Raw genomic sequence first — 20,389 nt, 5'->3', positions numbered from 1 at the left:
GGTTCCAGATCTGGCCTATGAGGAGCCATATCAGATCAATTGTCTGTCCCAGCTGAGACCGGAAGCCAAGTCTCCACAAACTCCCTTTATGATGCGCTTTCTGCCCTGCCTGAGCATGATTTACAAACTGTCCCAAATCCCAGGCATTTCAGAGCCATTTATAGATTCGCCTTTTCTTCCTCCATCTCTTGCTGCCCTTCTCCCATCAACGGCTAACCACCCTTCAAAGTCTTCTCTCAAACAAAAGGTAATTTTAGCCTGACAAGTGTTTAACTGAGTACCTGAATGTCTAGATGCTTCGCGCTTCAACTGCTATGGAGTGGCTCAGCCGGCTGAGCGTTCGACTTCATCTCAGGTCATGATCTCGTAGTTCGTGAGTTCAAGCCCCACACCGGGCTCTCTGCTGTCAGCACAGAGCCTGCTTCAGATCCTCTGTCCCCCTCTCTCTGCCCCTCCCCTGCTTGTGTGCTCTCTCTCTCCTCCAAAAAATAAACATTTAAAAAATAATAATAATAAAATGAAACACAGTCTTCACCCTCAGGCAGGACTAATAATGGCACTTCACTTAATAATCAATTATTAAACACTTACTGCATGCCTGGTCCAGTGCTGGACACTGCAAAAACTCGGGAAAAAGAATCCCGCTTAGTCCCTTCCCAAGGAGCTCACCTGATTAGAGAGAGAAGGTTTTAACATACAAACCCTAGTGAAACCTGATGTAATGTTAAGCCGTGTGATTGAGGCAATAGGTACAAAAGGGTTGGGCAAGATTGATGTGGACTGGAAGCCATCAGAGTAAACCTTATGAAGGAGGAGGCAGGAAAAAGGAACGCAAGAAAAGGATGGGCCAAGCAGAGAGGACAAGATACACATTGTGTGTGTGTGTGTGTTACTATCTTTGTTTATCTTCATTGTGTGTTATCTTTATTATCTTTATTTCATTATATCTTTATAATCTTTATTGTTTATGTGTGTTACTATCTTTATAATTCAGTCCTTCAGATATCTGCCCACCCTCCCAGGTACTTGCCCATACTTATCTGACAAAGGAAAGGGGCAACAAGGTTTAGGGGGCACCTACCTCGTGCCAGGAGGCATATTTCCCTTAACATTCATTGTCATATGTGTCCCGCCCAACCACCCTGCCAAGTAGATATCACGAGCCCCCCTTTTTTTTTGGAAGAGGACCCCAAAGCTCAACAGGGAAATCATTTGCCCAAGACTATCTGACAAGTATCTGGGGTGCCTGGGTGGTTCAGTTGGTTAAGCATCCAACTTCGGCTCAGGTCATGATCTCATGGTTCATGAGTTCGAGCCCCGTGCCAGGCTCTGTGCTGACAGCTCGGAGCCTGGAGCCTGCTTCAGACTCTGTGTCTCCCTCTCTCTCTGCCCCTCCCCTACCTGTGCTCTCTCTCTCTTTCTCTTTCTCTCTCTCTCTCTTTCTCTCTCAAAAATAAATAGACATTAAACAAATTAAAAAAAAAGACTGTATGACAAGTATCAGCCAGGCTGGGATTCAAACCTTGGCCTTGATCTTCTAGATCTCATAGTCTCTTACCACTGAATCATGTGGACTCTAGGAAGCAGAGTGGCAGTACTCCTCATGGAAGTCAAGGCCATGCTCGAGACCAGGATCTGGAAGGAAGAGGAGGAAGAGAAACGGCATGATGACCGCCCTTCTAAGCATGACCAGGCCAAGTGCTGTGGAGGGCAGGGAAGAGAAACTCGCAGACCATTCAGCCGTTTAGCGAGAGACACCCCTGCGCTCCCTTGGGGTATTTCCTGGGGCTGTCATCCGCACTCTGACTTTTCATCACGTTGGCTGCTCCTTATGGTAAGATGTCAGTCCTCCTGAAGATACGAGGCCCTCCTGCAGCAGCTGGGGTCCCCTCCAGGGCTCCCAGTCCTTCGTCCAGGGCAAGGCAGGCTTAGCGAGATTTGGTGCTCGGAGAAGCTCCGTTTCTCGACTATGTCCTCTTCGAAGAGGCGTGGGAGGAAAAAACTCACTGAACCAGAAAATACATATCTTCTCAGCACTTAAATGGGTCCTGTTTTAAGCCTAGATCGGTGTAATTAAAATTATAAGAAAATAAGACCAAAGGATACCCCCCACCGTCCTTAATTAGGAGCGAGATGAGAAGGAAGAAACTCTGGTGTAACTTATTTAAAAGGCATAGTCCTGAAGTGGGACCAAGAAAGAGAATAATTAAAATGAAGGTTTCATTATTGTTTTTTGAAAGGGTCTCGGCGGACAGAGGGGTCTAATTGGCAGACAAGACACATGAAGGGCATTTGCTCATTCTCGGAGTGACTGTTTGGAAGATGGATGTGCAGAAAGCACTAGTCTCTGGGCCCTCTTTCCTACCTCCCCAGGGTCTTTCCAAACAGATGGGAGAACAGGAAAATACCAGGGGGCCGGGATCCTGGGTACACCGACGCCCATCACAAGAAATGGTGAAATCTCTCAAATTCCCTTGGCATGCAGAGGTGGAGTGACCACGGCTGCCATTGCCATCATCGTTATGGCTGCTGTTGTTAACATTTATCCAACATTGTACTCAGCACAGCGCAGAGCATAACGCAGGATGCAGCCCCGGCTTTGGAAATAAACATCCAGGCTCCCTACTGGATTGCTGCCCCAGCAGGGCACCCAGGCTTCAGCAATTCTGGATCACTCCATCCTCCACTCCCCTGACGCTGCCTCTTGGTTTTCCTTGAGCCATTTCGCGTCTCCTGGAAACAGCCTAGCGTTCTGAGGCCCCGACCGGGTTGCTTGGCCCTCAACTGGCCTCTCTGGCCAAAGTCAGGGCTCCCAGAACAGGGCTGAAAGTGGAAGCTGGCGTGGGCAAGCTGATCTGAGAGGGAACGAACGCAGGCAGGGAAAGCGTGAAGCCAAGAAAGCATGGCGTTTCTCACGACTGGCGTGAGAGTCAGATTCAGTACTTTGCCTAACGTCACCCGCCACCCCCGCTGCTCCAGGCCCCTCGTTTCTCTTACCACTTCATTCTGCAATCTTGCACTTTAGAAATCCACGTGTACTCTTTAACAATCAAGACCCACACCACAGCAAATTTTATCCGTATGCGTCTTTGGAACACGAAAGCCTTGACAAGTGTCCATGGCCATCTAAGAAATGTATAAATATTATCTGTACACATTAGTTCCTCAAGCAAAGTCCCACTTCCCACTGCCAAATGTTATTTTTTATAGCAGCTCTGCAAGATGAGTGAAGGCGTATATTTTACCAGTAAGCCACTTTTTATAGTGTGGGGGGGGAAAAAAGCCCCAAACATTTTTATTGCTTTTTAACCAACAGGATATCTGAATGCAAATGAATGAATCACCTTTGCGATGATTGGCTGCTAGAGTTTCCTTGTCATACACAGAGCAGGCTCAGTGGATGTGACTTGTATCCTCATGAGTCCAGGGAAAGAAAAAAGACTGACTGCTACCAGTGAATTATGAGATTTGTCTTTATCAGTGAAAATAAGGTCATAACTGAGCCCAGCTACCGCCTATTATATGTGTGTTCCATCTACTTTTCTGTATAATGTGATCTAGTGTGCCAGGGTGAGCCGGACCAGCCCAGTGTATAAATTAGCCATTTTAAAAAGCTGCATTAAATCTTTAAGGCCACCAGGGTACCTTTTAATGCATTGATGCCACTCTTCAATAGACGCTCGTGTTCTTTACTTCTGACCTACATTTCGATGACGATCTGATGGAAAAAGGTACTGGAAGGACTCTCCTAAGTGTCTCTGAAACTAGAGAGAAAAACCAATATGTCGAAGCACAAGTGTGGATCCCCGTCAAAAGCCAGCCAGTTGTGGACCTGGGTTCCTCGTAGCTACTTCTAAGGAGAACAATTCATTCATTCATTCATTCATTCATTCAGCATTTGTTTACAGAGCAGTTTCTCTGTGCAAAACACCAGGCAGACCTCTGAAGTCCTGGCTCTTCCAAAAGCCAAGGAGAGGGGGTAGGCTTTACACGATGGAAGCTCTTTAGGTGAAGGACGAAGGAAATCATGGGAATTTTCTAAAGCCCTGTTTTAGAAACTCGTTTCTGCGTCCCAAACAAGCTGACACTAAATCCTATGAAGAGGGATGTGTTTAATGTGGAGGATCAAAAGAAATAAAAGAGAAGACGCTGCAACTCACATCCCCTCCGCATCGTCTTTGGCTGGGAACTTGCGCACTCGTCTCCTTGGAGCTACTTCTGGGCAAACAGGTGCGCCAAACACTGCCACACAGAGTAGTCTAGGTCCACTCGGCAGTCTTCTCTTCCAGAACAGCAACAGAGGTAGGGCAGCCCAGCAGCGGGCTGAGGGCTGCGAGGGATAGAGGGATCAAACAGACACTAGTCTCTATCCGCAAAAAGCTCACAACTCATTCACTGAATAAAGGATTATTGGGCGTCTAGTGTGTCTACCTGCTCTGTTTGCCTAGCTGGACTTTTCAGCCATAACCAAATCAGTGGGAAGAAACAATGGAGGGCTTGCGTCCTTGTATATACTTTAAAAATCAGACCCACACACACCGTCATAAAATTCCACCCACACAAGTCTTCGGATCAGGAAAGCACCGACAAGGGTCGGTGTCTGCCTAACACAAAGAACCCGCTCACTCTTTCATTCGATGCATTTTTATTGAAAACGTGCCAGATGTTCTTCTAAGCCCTTGGAGAACAGTGAACTAAACAAGGTGCCTATCCCGGTGGAGGTTACACTGATGGGAGAAGACAGACAATAAATAAACACATGCATGACGTGTACGTAGTTTCCCCGGTACAGTAGAGTGGACTCTGGACCCCAGCTGCCTTGGTTTGAGCCCATCTCTGTCAATTACTAGGTGTAGAACCTTAGGGAAGTTATTTAACCTGTGGTGTCTCGGTTTTCTCATCTGTAAAATGCAGATACTGATGATGATGATGATGAGAAGAAGAAGAAAAATACCTAATTCGTAAGGCTGCCGTTAAGGTCAGTCATGTCAATATACGTAAAGTGTTTGGAACAGTACGAGGCGAGTCGTTAGTATCACATGTGAGTGCCAGTAATATAAATTCCCTGCTTGTCAGATAGAGATGAAATGGCACATTAAAAATAAGGATATAGATGGGGCGCCTGGGTGGCGCAGTCGGTTAAGCGTCCGACTTCAGCCAGGTCACAATCTCGCGGTCCGTGAGTTCGAGCCCCGCGTCAGGCTCTGGGCTGATGGCTCGGAGCCTGGAGCCTGTTTCCGATTCTGTGTCTCCCTCTCTCTCTGCCCCTCCCCCGTTCATGCTCTGTCTCTCTCTGTCCCAAAAATAAATAAAAAACGTTGAAAAAAAAATTTAAAAAAAAAAATAAGGATATAGAGATGATGGGGCTGCTATTTGAAATTGGGGGGTCAGAAGGAGGGGACATTTGAACTGAGACCTGAATGAGGCAAGGGCATGAGCCATGTCAGTCACCAGGTAAGGGCACCGGAGGCAGAGAATGACAAGAGCTAAATCCCTGCCATGGGGCCATGGCTGGGGTGACAAGGAGCAGCGAGACGCTGGAATTGGCCACAGCAGAGGGAGGGAGACGAGTGGTAGGATGTGAGGCTGGTGAGGCGGCCGCGGGCTGGTTTTATCAGGCCCTGTGGGCCATAGTAGAGTCTTTGATATTATTCTAAGAGTAACAAGAAGTGAACAGAGGGTGTTGAGCAAGGGCGTGACAAAATTTATATTTTAAAATCTTCTGTGTATGGCGGTGCCTCAAAAAATTCAAAACAGAATTGGGGCCCCTGGGTGGCTCAGTCAGCTAAGCAGCCGGCTCTTGGCTTTGGCTCAGGTCATGATCTCACAGTTCGTGAGCTCAAGCCCCACATGGGGCGCTGTGTTGACAGTGAGGAGCCTGCTTGGGATTCTCTCCCTCCCTCTCTCTCTGCCCCTCCCCTGCTTGTGTGCTGTTTCTCTCAAAATAAATAAATACACTTGAAAACAAATTCAAACCAGAAATACCATATGATCCATCAGTTCCACTTGTGGGTATGTGTTGAAAAGAATTGAATGCAGGGTCTTGAAGAGACATCTGTATGCCCGTGTTCATAGCAACACTATTCACAATAGCTAAACGGTGGAGGCAACCAAAGGAAGGAAATGCAGACAACACGTTGCAACATTGAAAACATCACATTAAGTGAAACAAGCCAGTCACAAAGACAAAAAAATACTGTATGATTCCACTTACATGAGGTATCTGGAAGAGTCAGATTTGTAGAAACAGAAAGTAGGACGGTGGACGCACCAAGGGCTCAAGGGAAGGGGGAATAGAATTATTGTTTAAGGGATACAGAGTTTCAGTTTTGCAAGATGAAAACAGTTCTGGAGGTGGTTGCACAACAATGTGAATGTACCTAACTACTGAAATGTATACTTAAAAATGATTACAACAATGAATTTTGTGTACTTAAAAGCGGTTACGAGGATGAATTTTACGTATGTGTATTTTACTGAAATTTAAAAAAGAAATTTTTCTATGGGGCACCTGGGCAGCTCAGTTGGTGAAGCATCCGACTTTGGCTCAGGTCATGATCTCACGGTTTGTGAGTTCGAGCCCCACGTGGGGCTCTGTGCTAACAGCTCGGAGTCTGGAGCCTGCTTCGGATTCTGTGTCTCCCTCTCTCTCTCTGCCCCTCTCCAGCTCATGCTCTGTCTCTCTCTCTCAAAGAAATAAATGAATAAACGTTAAAAAAATTTTTTTTAAATATTCTGTGTGGCAAATAGACCTGGTGGCAAGAAAAAGTGGAAGTGGAGAGGCCCCTGAGATGTTCAGTTAACTGCGGCCTTGTAACAAACCAAGCCAAAACTTGGTGCCATAGAACAATCACCAAGTTATCGTCTCTCTTGGTTCCATGGGTCACTGAGGCTCAGCTGGCTGGATCTTCTGCTCCCGGTGAAATGGATCAGGCTGCTGTCCTATGAGGGCACAACTGGCTGAAATGTCCATGATATTCACTCATATTTCTGGCACCTTTGTTGGGGGGTGGGTAGTGAAAACGCTGGGCTCAGCTGGGACACTGACTGCTGGACCTTTCTCTTACTCGGTACAGTCTCAGGCCTCTCCCTTTCATATGACCTCTCCATGGGGCCTCGTCACTGAGTCTGTCCAGCAGAGTAGCTGGACTCCTCCCAGGCGGCTCCGGGCTCTCGGAAGTACAAACGCCTTCTTGACGCCCAGGCCAAAAAAACGCAGCGAATCACACGTCCCATGTTCCATTAATTAAAATGAGTCACGAGCCAGCCAGCATTCAATGTTGTAGATGCAGACAGGCATGACTCCCAGGAGGCCTGGTTCCCTGGAGACCATCCGTGTAGACTCACTAAGTGGTTGCAGCAATTCAGGTGTGAGAAAACAGAGGCTCAGCCCCGGAAGACAGCAGCAGAGGTGGTGAGAAATGGTTGATTTGGGATATGTTTTGAAGGTAGAATCAGTAAGATTTGCTCATGGCTCAGATATGGGCTCAAAGATACGTTGGGGCGCCTGGGTGGCTCCGTCGGTTAAGCGTCCTACTTCAGTTCAAGTCATGATCTTGACTTCATGAGTTTGAGCCCCACCTCGAGTTCACTGCTGTCAACACAGAGCCTGCTGCGGATCCCCTGTCCCCCTCTCTCTCTCTGCCCCTCCCCCTGCTTGCACTCTCTCTCAAAAATAAAACCACCCAGGTGCCCCCTGCCTCTTTTATTTATCACCGTCCCCCCTCCCCCTGCTCTGAGTTTCTACTTTCTGATCCGAAAGATGAGGATCATAAAACCTGCTCACCCTTGTATGTGAGACCAATCTGCCTTGGGTTTGTTACAAATGCAGTGGCCACGGGAAGACCACACAGCCTGAAATCAGGAAGTCTAGTTCCAGCCCCAGGTCCATCTTTGCCTGGCTGTCGGAACCTGGGCAGGTCATGGAACCTCGCTTTGCCTGCTTCCTTGTAAAATCAGGCCATAGTATCTGCATTGCCTGTGCCAAAGGCATTTTTATGAGAATCAGCACAAAAACATGTAAAGCCTTTTTGAAAAGGCATAAAATGGCAAATGGAAGGCATAATTACAGATCCAATATCTAGGCTTGGGGGAAAAAAAAAAAAAACAATGACGACAGGGTGGAGTCGGTAAAATCCACCCTTTCTCATGTGACCCAGGGGGGTTCCAGACTTGGCTTAAGGAACAGCCAGGGGAGAATACCATTCAGAAATGCTGTAAAATATAACCCATAATTGCAAGTCAATCATACACATGGCATGAGAGTTGGTGAGTTATTCATAATAATGGAATACAGATAATAAGCTTATATTTGTCGCACTTCAACTCTCAGGGCAACTGTTTTGTTACTTTTTTTTTTTTTTTTTTTTGTAATACCCTGGAAAACTAAAGGGTGGAAGCAGCAGGTCACATCATGGAAGCAAAGAAACGAGAACCAAGGGAAGAAAGGCTCAAATAAACATCTCTCTTCAAAGGCGAGTGTGTGACATCTGGGGCCACACCGGGTTCTGCAACCCAAGGTAAAGACGGGAAGACATGTATTCCAATATCCCCAGTGGCCACAGGCCGCCTTTGGGTTTTAAGGTCTCCTCTGAAAGACACCCACACACTAAATAGCCCAGTATTCAATTTATTCTCTGCAGAAGCATAAAAGAACGGGTCTGTGCTGCAAGTATACGAACCCGGGCTCTGAGGGAGTCAGGTGCAGACAGTTTAAGCACCAAACCGGCCCCTTCAGGCAGGAGAGCACATACATACTAAAGGACATGGAAAGCAGTCATCGCCTTTTAAAAAGAGTGTTTCTGTTTTCATTATCATTTAAGGCTGTAGTCAGTATTGAACGATAATAAGAAACTGGCATGGGGAAAAAAAATGCGCCCAAATCACAGGCGTACACAATAAAAATGCTATTATAGACTTTTGTGAATATAAATAGTTTTTAAAATGAGGCTGCTAAGACTGGCATCTCAGAGGCTACCTGAGAAAGAGCCATGTTTATATTCCAACAGCTGCACCAGTCACCAGTCTCGTCCTTCCACCACAAAATGGGCTGGGTAATTCTTCTGGAATGAATATCAGTACAGACTGGTTGTGGGGCAAAGCTGGGAGACGTGGATCGAAGTGGAGAGGACACAAAGGGCAGAGAAAATGGACCTGATGCCCGACAGGGGAATAGCGAAGACGACAAAGGAATAGAAGAATAAAAAGGAATGGGGACTGGCCGACTCTGAATACATCCCCAATTGTACCAAAGTAGAGGCGTGGCTCGATGATGGTGTCTTTGCATTTAGCAACAATCCCAAACACACAGGGTGCCATTTCTTTGCTTTCCCACATTCTGGGGAAGGCATTGCAGTGAGTATTCAGCAGAAACATAATAATGTCACTGCTGGTATTTCCTTTAATTGACTTATCCGCCCCTCCCCCATAAACACATGAACTCATAGACTTCAAGGAGGCCTAGTCGAAAGGAGGGGCACACTGGAACTCCATCGTGAAGGTCAAAGCTTCATGTGAGCAACGGAAAGTAAGCATAAGAAAGGACTTTCTGGGGGCACCTGGGTGGCTCAGCCAGTTGGGCGCCTGACTCCAGCTTGGGTCATGATCTCATGGTTCGTGAGTTTGAGCCCCACATCAGGCTCTGTGCTGACAGCTCAGAGCCTGGAGCCTGCTTCGGATTCTGTGTCTCCCTCTCTCTCTGCCCCTTCCCACTCACACTCTGTCTATCTGTCTGTCTCTCTCAAAAATGAAAAAATGTTAAAAAAAATTTTTAAAGAAAAGAAAATGACTTTCTGGGGGGTGCCTGGGTGGCTCAGTTGGTTAAGCGTCTGAGTCTTGATCTCAGCTCAGGTCAGGATCTCACGGTTCATGAGTTCGAGCCTTGTGTCAGACCCTGCACTGTCAGCTTTGGGATTCTGTGTCTCCTCTCTCTGCCCCTCCCCTGCCCAATAAATAAATAAATAAATAAATAAATAAATAAATAAATAAACAAACAAATGAATGAATGAATAAATAAGACTTTTTGACAGTGGGGAGTGGTGAACCCTGGAAACAATCAAAAGAGCTTGGCGAATTTCAGAGGTGGAGACGTGGGCCGGAATAACCACTCCACGTCTTTCAGATCGTTCAGATACGAAACACCTACTCAACCGGGCAGGGCTACGTGATAGGTGGTCTGCTGGATCGGAGACTGACGGCCACCCACTGGAGAAGGCATGAGGGGCTTGGAGGTCTGCCAAGGGTTTCAGGGTCCACAACAGGTCCTCTGTGACCATTGCTGGTGAGCCCGTCCAGCGTGAGTAAAGAGATGAAATGCATGCGAGTGGAAACCACCAACGAGCAGCCGAGAATGTGGCACCGGAGCTGGGTCATCGCATCCAGGGGCCCCATCAGGGCCTCAGAGCAGGACTCCCATCAGTCTGCTCCTCTTGCCACTTCCCAGGGGACTTCCCACCCCATGTGGCTCTTTTAGGCCACGGTACCCCACCCATCCTGGTTTCTGGCTCCAAACCTACGGTCATCCCTCCACCATGATGTTGCTGCTTCTCCTCTTCCCTGTTCATTGCAATCTGGCTGCCACCAAGCCCTCTAAGACTCTCCCCATCTATCCGTTCTCTTCAAACCCCTCTGGCCTAGCCAAGGTTAAGCCATTTCTCCTCTGTAGGAGCTTCCCCCCTCGCCTCCCTCCTGCTCTCATTTCCTTCTACCTCCAAACCATCCTGGTATCACCTCCAGATTCATCCTCTGATGTACTAGTTGGATCACACCATTCCTCTGCTCAAAAACTTTCCAGGGTCCCCACTGTCCAGGCAACAAAGCCCAAGATTGAGTATCCTGTCATTCAAGTCCCTCCACAGTCCCGCTGTCTTAACCTTTCTCACCTAGCTCTCCACGGCCCAAGCCACCTTCCATGTTCCCACTGCCACACGTCTGCTTGGTGTTTCCACTTTCTGCCCTGCTTAGACTCAGTTCAGTCACCAGCTCCACTGCTTGGCCACCACCTGGCCCAAAACAATATTTCCCTTCTCTGAAGGTACATACAATACACTCAGGGTCTCCACCATCCACATGGCTATTTATGGTTCGTTACCTGTGGCATCTCACCTGTTTCACATGACACTGAGCTTTAATTTGATGTTTCATCCCTTCTTTGTGTCTCCACTTCCTGACCAGGGTGAAAGCTCTGTGGTCTGCATGCTCCGTTCAGGTCTCAACTTTCTCGCTGTCCTGACCTAGTGTTCCGGACAGAGGAGGTGCTCACCGATTACTCACCAATTTAAGCGGGGAAAGCCTTAAGAACATTCTCCCCGTGGAGGTCTGGAAAGTTAGCAATCTGTTCTGGAAAATACAGAAAAGGACTGCTTCCCGGGCACCTGGGTGGTTCAGTCAGTTAAGCACGCGTCTCTTGATTTCGGCTCAGGTCACGATCTCACTGTTCATGAGATCGAGCCCCGAGTCGCGCTTTGCGCTGACGGCCCAGAGTCTACTTGGGATTTTCTTTCTCTCTCTCTCTCTCTGCCCCTCCCCTGATCACACACACACACACACACACACACACACACACTCTCTCTCTCTCTCTCTCTCTCTCTCTCAAAATAAATAAATAAATAAATAAACATTAAAAAAAAAAAAGGACCACTTCCCCAAAAGACTCCAGCCCTAGATGAGGCAACACTCCCTCTGACCCACTTCCTCTCACCTCAATGGCTCAATTCAAATTAAAAATTCAGAATCTTCAAAGGGGTGCCTGGGTGGCTCAGTAGGTTAAGTGCAACTTCAGCTCAGGTCATGATCTCACAGTTTATGAGTTCGAGCCCTGTGTCGGGCTCTATGCTGACAACTCAGAGCCCAAAGCCTGCTTCTGAGTCTATGTCTCCCTCTCTGTTCCTTCCTCACTCTCACTCTGTCTCTCTCTCTCTCAAAAGTAAATAAAGATTAATTTTTTTGTTTTAATTCAGAAGCTTTGGGACACTTGGGTGGCTCAGTCAGTTGAGTGACCGACCCTTGGTTTCAGCTCATGTGGTTTGTGAGTTCAAGCCCTGGGTTGGGCTGTGTACTGACAGTGCAGAGCCTGCTTGGGATTCTCTCTCTTCTACTCTCTCTGCCCCTCCCCCACTCTCACTCTCAAAATAAATAAATAAACTTTAAACACATAAATAAAAGAAAAATTCAGAAGCTTCACTGGAAACACCTGCCACAAGTCAACGCAGATCCCAGCAAGGAGATTCTGTAGAGGGCCCGGGTTCTAACCCAAAAATAACGAGGCTAGTTTGGGCTCGTGACTTAGTAACCCCCACAGTTGGGGTTGGGACAGGCTCTGGCCAAGTGCAGGGAAAGCACGTCCAAGCTCCCACGGATGCACACACGTACACCCCTGTATGCGGACTCAGAAGACATAATCATTCTCTGCAGAATTTTGAAACTTCGTTCCCAAATAGCCCGTGGAATTGAATTTCTGATATCTGAGCGCATATATGGATATGCATTTTCCATTACTTGTTTAGGCAGACTATAAAACATCACAGTAGAGGAGTCGCCAATTTATGAACAGGTTGTGTGCTTCAACTTCATTTGTTGGCTATTTGGAACTTAGAACACGTTTTTCCCTAGAAGCAAGAGGGTGTACCAGCCCACTTAACCCATGATGTACTGCACTACAAAACAGTTTCTATTCCGTCCGTCAGGGGTTTGCAAACTCACATGCCTGTAGTGGACCACGGAGACGAAGAGAGTCAGGAAAATATAGAATGATAGAGACTGGGTTGTGCACGTCCCACCTAAAGGGACCGGCCACTCGCCGGCTCCAGAGGGGGTGCCTGCCACGGAGGAGTACTTACTCCACACAGCAGATAAGGAGAAGCCAAAACCCAAAAGTTCACGTGAACATAGTTGGCCACTAACTTGAAAAAATTGTAGACACAGGGCACATGAAACAAGACATTAGTGTGGGGGCGCCTGGGTGGCTCAATCGGTTATACATCTGACTCTTGATTCCTGCTCGGGTCACGATCCCAGGGTCGTGGGATCGAGCCCTGCATTGTACTCTGCGCGGGGTGTGGAGTCTGCTTAAGATTCCCTCTCTCTCTCCCTCTGCCCCTCTCCCCCACTCATGTGCTCTCTCTCTCTCTCTCTCTCAAATAGAAGTTATATATTAAAAAAAAAAAAAAAAAGACGTATCAGTGAGCTGAAACCGGCCCATATGACCTCCACTCAATAACCTTGCTTCTTTGGGAAAAAATACAGATTTTTTTATTTGTACAAGTCAACACCGGGAAAGTAGTTCCCCTCTTCTGGCGAGGTGGGTGGTGGCTCCTCGTGGACAGCATTCCCAGGTTAAGTCTCTACCCTGCATGAGAGAAGGCTAATGTCTCTGGGGATCTAAGAACCCGTGGCTGATGTAGGACCCCTGGCCCTCAATCTAAGCCCCCCAGTGGGCTCCATCACTGAGTTGAAGGATATGACCTTTCTACTCCTCTCTGATGTTATCAGGGTCATTTGTCAACAGGGTCTGTGCAACTTAGGACCACGTTTTGCTTTTGTTGCAAAGGTGGCTTCTAGTATTGCTCTATCATTTTGACTGTTTTTCTTTTTTTCTGACTCTACAGGTTATAGAAGTTCACTCTAGAAAACTTGGAAGTTTTTCCTTCTGGAAGTAATCACTGCGAATAATGATTTCTTTTTTTTTTTTTCAATCTTTTCCCTTTCATTTTTTTCACATTATAGAAGCATAGTGGATTGAATGATGCTCTCTACCCTCCCCTCCAAAATAATATGTCTACGTCCTAATCTCTGGAACCAGTGAATGTGACCCTGTTTGGAAACACGATCTTGAGATGAGATCATTCGGGGCAGGTGGCTTCTCAATCTAATGACAAACATCCTTATGAGAGACACACAGAGGAGACACACAGAGGAGGAGGAAGCAATGAGACCGTGAAGGCAAAGACCAGAGCGACGGTGACCACCGGTCAAGGAAGGCCAATAGCCATCAGCAGCTGGACGGATTCTCCTGACAGCCTTCAGAGGGAGTATGGTTTTGACAGATTTCGGACTGCTGGCCTCCAAGAGTACATTTCTGTTTTGCCAAGTGTGTGGTAATTTGTTAAGGCAGCCCTAGGAAACTAATACAACAAGTAATACATGAATAAATGGATGTAATTAATGCAGACAATGCAGGATTATGTAAAGCGAAAAGGGTGATAGCCCCCTACGAGCCACACAAATCCCTCTGTATTCCCTGTGAATAGTAACTGTTTAGTAACAGCCCTTCTAGGCTTTTTTCTATGCATTTAACACACACACACACACACACACACACACACACACACACTTATGCATTTTGTGTCTTCTAAAATAAATGAGATCATAGTATTCAGCTTCTCGCTCTTTTGTAAATTCGGTATTTCTTAAGGATATTTGCATGTCTGTACAAAAAGATCTGACTTATCCTTCTCATTGACTGCAATATATTCTCTGATCATAGCCTATGTCATTGTTCTCACTGATTCTAAACTTACTGAGGTAACTATATTACAATGATGAATCAAAGCTGACTCTCTTCACTTGGCTACCATAGAAGTTATCCGCCACCCCCTCCCCAACTTACGACCTCCCTTAAAATGCATCTGCCTGTCTGTCTGTCTGTCTGTCATGAGCTCCATTCTGGCTCTATATCTCTTGCCATTGGAATTGACCAAGCAACCAAGTGGCTTGCTTTGGCTAGTGATGTGTTAGCAGAAGTCACTTGAATCGTTTTCAACTGGAAGCTTTAAGCGCCAAGCTCTTGCCGAAGCACTACAGGCAGCCTCCTTCAGCCTGGGTCTCCTGGTGAGGACAACACAGAGCAGAGGTCATATTGGTGTGAACAAAAAATAAACCTCTGTCATTCAAACCACCGAGATGTGAGGGCTATTTGTCACTGCAGCAGAACCCAGATCATCGTAACTGATTATACATAGATGTGATATACACATCGTATGTGGGATGTATTTATCCTACATATTTGTATATATATCCTACGCTAAAATTGAAGAAAACTGAAAACCAGTAGCTTGAAAGAGAGTGTGGTTTATTACAGCCTGCTCAGTAGCAATCAACAATATTGACTAACAATATGCTTCTACTTCCCGTTTAGTTATTTATCCTTTTTCTATTTTCACGAAGATGATGAATTTAATGCCAGTGGAAGTGAAACATCATGTTTTCAATATCATGAATATCGCACCAGCCATAAATTAACAAATCTGTTTGGTGGATATGTGGGTCCGTGGCCTTGCTTTTAGGTCTATAAATGTCACTATGCCCTGCGTCTACTTAGGAGGCAATGGGCTTCAGGTTATTTTCTATGGTTTCACGGACATTTGAAATAACAGTGCTCTGTGGGCTCAAAGAACAGCCCTTCTCTCTTGCCTCTGGAAAGGGGGATTGGCAGGTGCTGCCTGGCTTCAGGGAGGGAGGAAGTGCTTTTCTCTGATCAACAGTGATGCCTCAAGCTGATTAAAGAACATTGTTTGTAGAACTGGAAGAGGATCAAAACGCCTTCAGTTCTCCAAGCCAGAAAAGATAAGGCCTTGAAGGCTGAAATGGTAAACATAACAAGAGCCTTATAGTTTCAATGAAAGATATTGAAGATCCAAGCCTCTTCTCTCCTGGGCAGAAGAATATTTTTTAATGATATCTCTTAAAACATCAGATTTAACAGAAAAGAAAGAAAGAAAACCCTCTTGCTTTCCCCCACCCAAACACTGCAATCAGAGAAGCTTCCTTAATCATGGTTCTGACCCCATCACAATTCTGTGAGGACGAAGGCAGCAAATACCGGCAGCCCGTCTCCCAGGTTTGATGATGGCAGCGGAGGGCACCCATGATGACGACATATTACATTTAAAATCCAAATCTTCAAAAAATGCCAGAGCCTCCTATCACCTGTCACAGTGGGGTTTTAAGAGAGGATCCTAATCTGGGGGAGACAGCATCACTTCTCTTAGATAGGAACCAAGGGGGAAATAAAAGAAGATGGTTATTACCCACATGACCCCCCCCCAACCCCCACCCCAGACACACCACCCTCTGCAAACTGGCCCTGTGTTAGCAGAAGGGGCTGGACTCCATGCAGTGATTCCTGAGGGGATTCTGGGCCCATTGTAAATAGGTGTTACTTAAGACTAATAGAATGTGGGTTTGTACTGGTGGAGTTTTCTCCTCCTCAGACTACATTAACCAAGGCGGCATTGCATTATCCATATCATTCATTAACTTCTGTATAGCCTCTGGATTACCATCTTGGTTCTCATATTTCTTTTTTAAGAACATCATCTGGGGCGCCTGGGTGGCTCAGTCGGTTAAGCGGCCGACTTCGGCTCAGGTCACGATCTCGCCGTCCGTGAGTTCGAGCCCCGCGTCGGGCTCTGTGCTGCCAGCTCAGAGCCTGGAGCCTGTTTCAGATTCTGTGTCTCCCTCTCTCTCTGCTCCTCCCCTGTTCATGCTCTGTCTCTCTCTGTCTCAAAAATAAATAAACGTTAAAAAAAATTTTTTTTTAAAAATAAATAAGAACATCATCTATGCTGCTCTCAGATACTTAATACCACAGTTTTAAATATAATTTGTTGAGCTCAAGTGTTTATTATAAATCGTTATGATATGGGGCACCTGGGTGGCGCAGTCGGTTAAGCGTCCGACTTCAGCCAGGTCACGATCTCGTGGTCCGTGAGTTCGAGCCCCGCGTCGGGCTCTGGGCTGATGGCTCGCAGCCTGGAGCCTGTTTCCGATTCTGTGTCTCCCTCTCTCTCTGCCCCTCCCCCGTTCATGCTCTGTCTCTCTCTGTCCCAAAAATAAATAAACGTTGAAAAAAAAAATTATAAATCGTTATGATAAAGCTAGGGTCTGAATGTTCGTGTCCTTCCAAAAGGCATATGCTGAAATCCTGATCCCCAAGGGTGATGATACTCGTAGATGGGGCCTTTGGGAGATGCTTCAACCATGAGGGTGGACCCTTCATGAATGGGATTAATGCCTTATAAAAGAGACTCCAGAGAGTTCCCTAGCCCCTTCTGCCCTATGAGGATACAAGGAGAAGTCTGCAATCCAGAAGAGGGGCCTCACGGGACCATGCTGGCTCCCTGATCTCGGACTTCCAGCCTCCAGAACTGGGAGAAATAAATTCCTATTGCTTATAAGCCATTCAGTCTGTAGTATTTTGCTATATAACAGCCTAAATGGACTAAGACGAGCAGTCAGGATTCCATGATGGCTCCCATGATTCCCGTGCCCTGATGTACTCACACCTTCTCCAGGTTATTCAAATACTAATCTAGATGCTGCTATTAAGGGGTTTTGCAGAGGCCATTAAGTTCCTGAATCAACTGACCTGAAAATAAAAGCCTATGCTCAGGTTGGACCTGACAGAATCAGGTGAGCCCTAAAAGGAACTGGGTCCTTTTGGTGAGAAGGTTCAAAGTGTGAGAGGGCATGTGGAGAGACCACATGGCAAGGAGCTGCGTGGGCCTCTGGATGCTGACAGCAGTCTCCGCCTAACAGCCAGAAAAGAGCAGGGCCTCAGCCCTCCAACGGCAAGCAACTGAATTCTGCCAACAACTCTGTGAGCTGGAAAGAAGACCCCGGCTCCAGAAAGGAATCAGCCCGGCTGGCACCTTCTTGTCAGTCTGGTGAGACCCTGAGCGGAGAACCTAACTCAGCTGTGCCCAGACTTCTGACCTGCAGAAACTGTGAGACAAGAAATGAGTGTTTTCTTCAGTTGCCGAGTTTGTGGTAATTTGTTAGGTGGCAATAGGAATCGATTACAAGCAGAGAGAGCTGGCTCTGACCTAAAACGTAAAGGAAATTAAGCATAATAAACGTAACTTTAAATTTTAGCCCTCGTTCTTCTTCCTTTAGAACCAGATGTGAACATGTAGCTTTTTTATTAAGTAATAACGGTTAAATTGAAATACTTAACACTTGATTTATATTTATCTCCAACCTGAAAGGTTTCCTGGAGGTTAGGGTCATTGCTAAGTACTTCTTATTCTCTTCTCCATGTTTTCACAATGTCTTATTCTCTTCTCCATGTTTTCACAATGTTTCTATTGAAATGAGAAGGCTTTAGAGGGGCACCTCGGTGGTTCAGTTAAGCGACTCTTGATTTTTGGCTCAGGCCATGACCTCACAGTTGGTGAGTTCGAGCCCGGCAGCAGGCTCCATAATGACAGTGCGGTGCCCACTTGGGATTCTCTCCCTCCCTCCTTCTCTCAAAATAAATAAATAAACTTAAAAATTAAAAGGAAAAAAAAGGGCTCTAGAATTCATAGTCCATCCTTGTAAGACAGAAAATGGAGTTCACTTTGCCAAACTCAAATATATGCAGTAACAAAATAGTAAAATAAATAGTAAAAATCCTTGTAATACATTCATCCAGTGAAATAACTATATACCATGACTGGTATTCCACTAGTAATAATAATCTTACAAGATGGAGGAAAATTTAATTTCATCAAGTAACATCAATACAAAACAAAAATAAATGACAAATAGTAATGTTTCTATTTTTGAATTATAAATGGCTATTCATATAACTGAATTTTTTTTCTAGTCTGCTTCAAGACATAATGGATTTTCTTTTTCTTTTCTGTATTAATCAATGAAGCTTAGTTTGTAATTAATTTTGTAGCTTCCAGACTTTTGAGCTCCTTGGATAAAGATATTAATACTCAGGTTTCTTGTTTATGTGTTTTTCTGTCTCAAATAATAGGATGCATTTTAGTGGTTGTATGTAAAAGGCCAAATTTAAATTACTCAGATACCAGCACAGAAGGGACTTCAGCTGACGCCCCCTCCACCCCCGCCCCCCTCAAAAAAAAAAAAAAAAAAAAAAATCAATGAAACAGCGCCCCTTAGTGGTAGAAGGACTAAATTGTCAGTAGGTTAACAGTACAGTAAAAATCTTGCTGCAATATAAATTGCTAAGTACAAAATAATTTTCTCTTTAAAAAATTAGAGTTAAAAAAATTAGAGTTAAACAGGGAGCAATCATTGCAAAGTGGATTATGGGGAGTCATAGGGTGTTTTGAAAGCCAAAAGGGAGCCATTGTATCTGCCGGGAAAAGTGAAAATCAAAGATTAACAGCCTTTAACATACAGGGAATTAAATTATCCCGAATACAAGCAGGAAAGTTATCCCACCAGCCGTTTGTCCTCCAACGACTCTTCCACTGAGATGGAACACAAATGAAAGTAAGCTGATTCTTCAGATAAATGGTATAATTTTAGACACCTACATGACCCTTTAGAATCGTCGACTCATTAATACCAATACCCAGAAACATCTGTCCTGCTAGCCACATTTTATAGCTGAAATCACTAAGGCCCAGGGAAGACAGGAAAGCAGCAGGGTCAATATTTGAATGTCCTTGTTTCCAATTTCCTAAACCTAAAATAATTGGGTTCACCCATGCTCCATTATGTAGAATGTACCCCATTCTGTAACTCTCCCCACACTAGCTGAAAGGTGGCGTGGCTGAGCCATTACTGCGTGGGTTCCAAATCTAGTTTACCATTCACCCAGTGTGTAGCCTGGGGCAATTACTCACAGTGTCTGTACCTCAGTTTCCTTGCTTATAAAATGTAGTTGGTAACAGTATCACAGTCAAGGCCTTTTCTTTTTTATTTTTTTGAGGGGATTAAATGAGAAGACAGGAAAAGTGGTTTGAGCGGTGCCTGGCACCTAGTAAAACCTTGAGAAACATTAGCTGTAATTAGCTGATACTGCATAGATTGACAAGCTCTTCAAGAAGTTGCAAACTTAGGGTAAAACTTAAAGACTTCAAGGGCTTCCTGGCTGGCTCCATCGGTGGAGCGTGCAATTCTTGATCTCAGGATTCTAAGTTTGAGCCCCACCTTGGGTGTAGAGATTAAAAATAAAATCCTTTTTTTTTTTTTTTTTTAGTGTTTATTTTTAAGACAGAGTGAGAGAGCGCGCATGCGTGAGTAGGGGAAGGGCAGAGACAGAGGGGGAGACACAGAACCCAAAGTGGGCTCCAGGCTCTGAGCTGTCAGCACAGAGTCCTACGCAGGGCTCGAACTCACGAACTGCGAGATCATGACCCAAGCCGGAGTTGGACGCCCAACTGACGGAGCCACCAGGCACCCCAAAAATAAAATCTTTAAATCAATAAATATAGACAGACAGACAGACAGACAGACTTCTAAGATGCGTACCAGCTACCACCAATGGCAATTACTTGGGAGGAGTAGACTTGGCGTGCTTTAGTATTGTTGGACTGACGATGTTGCAACAAACGTGTTGTACTATTGTCATTTCAAATAAATCAAGACAGAATATTTCAAAGCCTGCTTCACGGACCCACTGAGCCCTTGGAGTTCACCTTCCAGACTT

This window comes from Lynx rufus, unplaced genomic scaffold (genome assembly GCF_022079265.1).
Source record: "Lynx rufus isolate CCGP_SWC_20201006 ecotype Redwood Valley unplaced genomic scaffold, mLynRuf1.p SCAF_13, whole genome shotgun sequence".
NCBI lineage: Eukaryota > Metazoa > Chordata > Mammalia > Carnivora > Felidae > Lynx > Lynx rufus.
Note: the sequence above shows the minus strand (reverse complement) of the source record.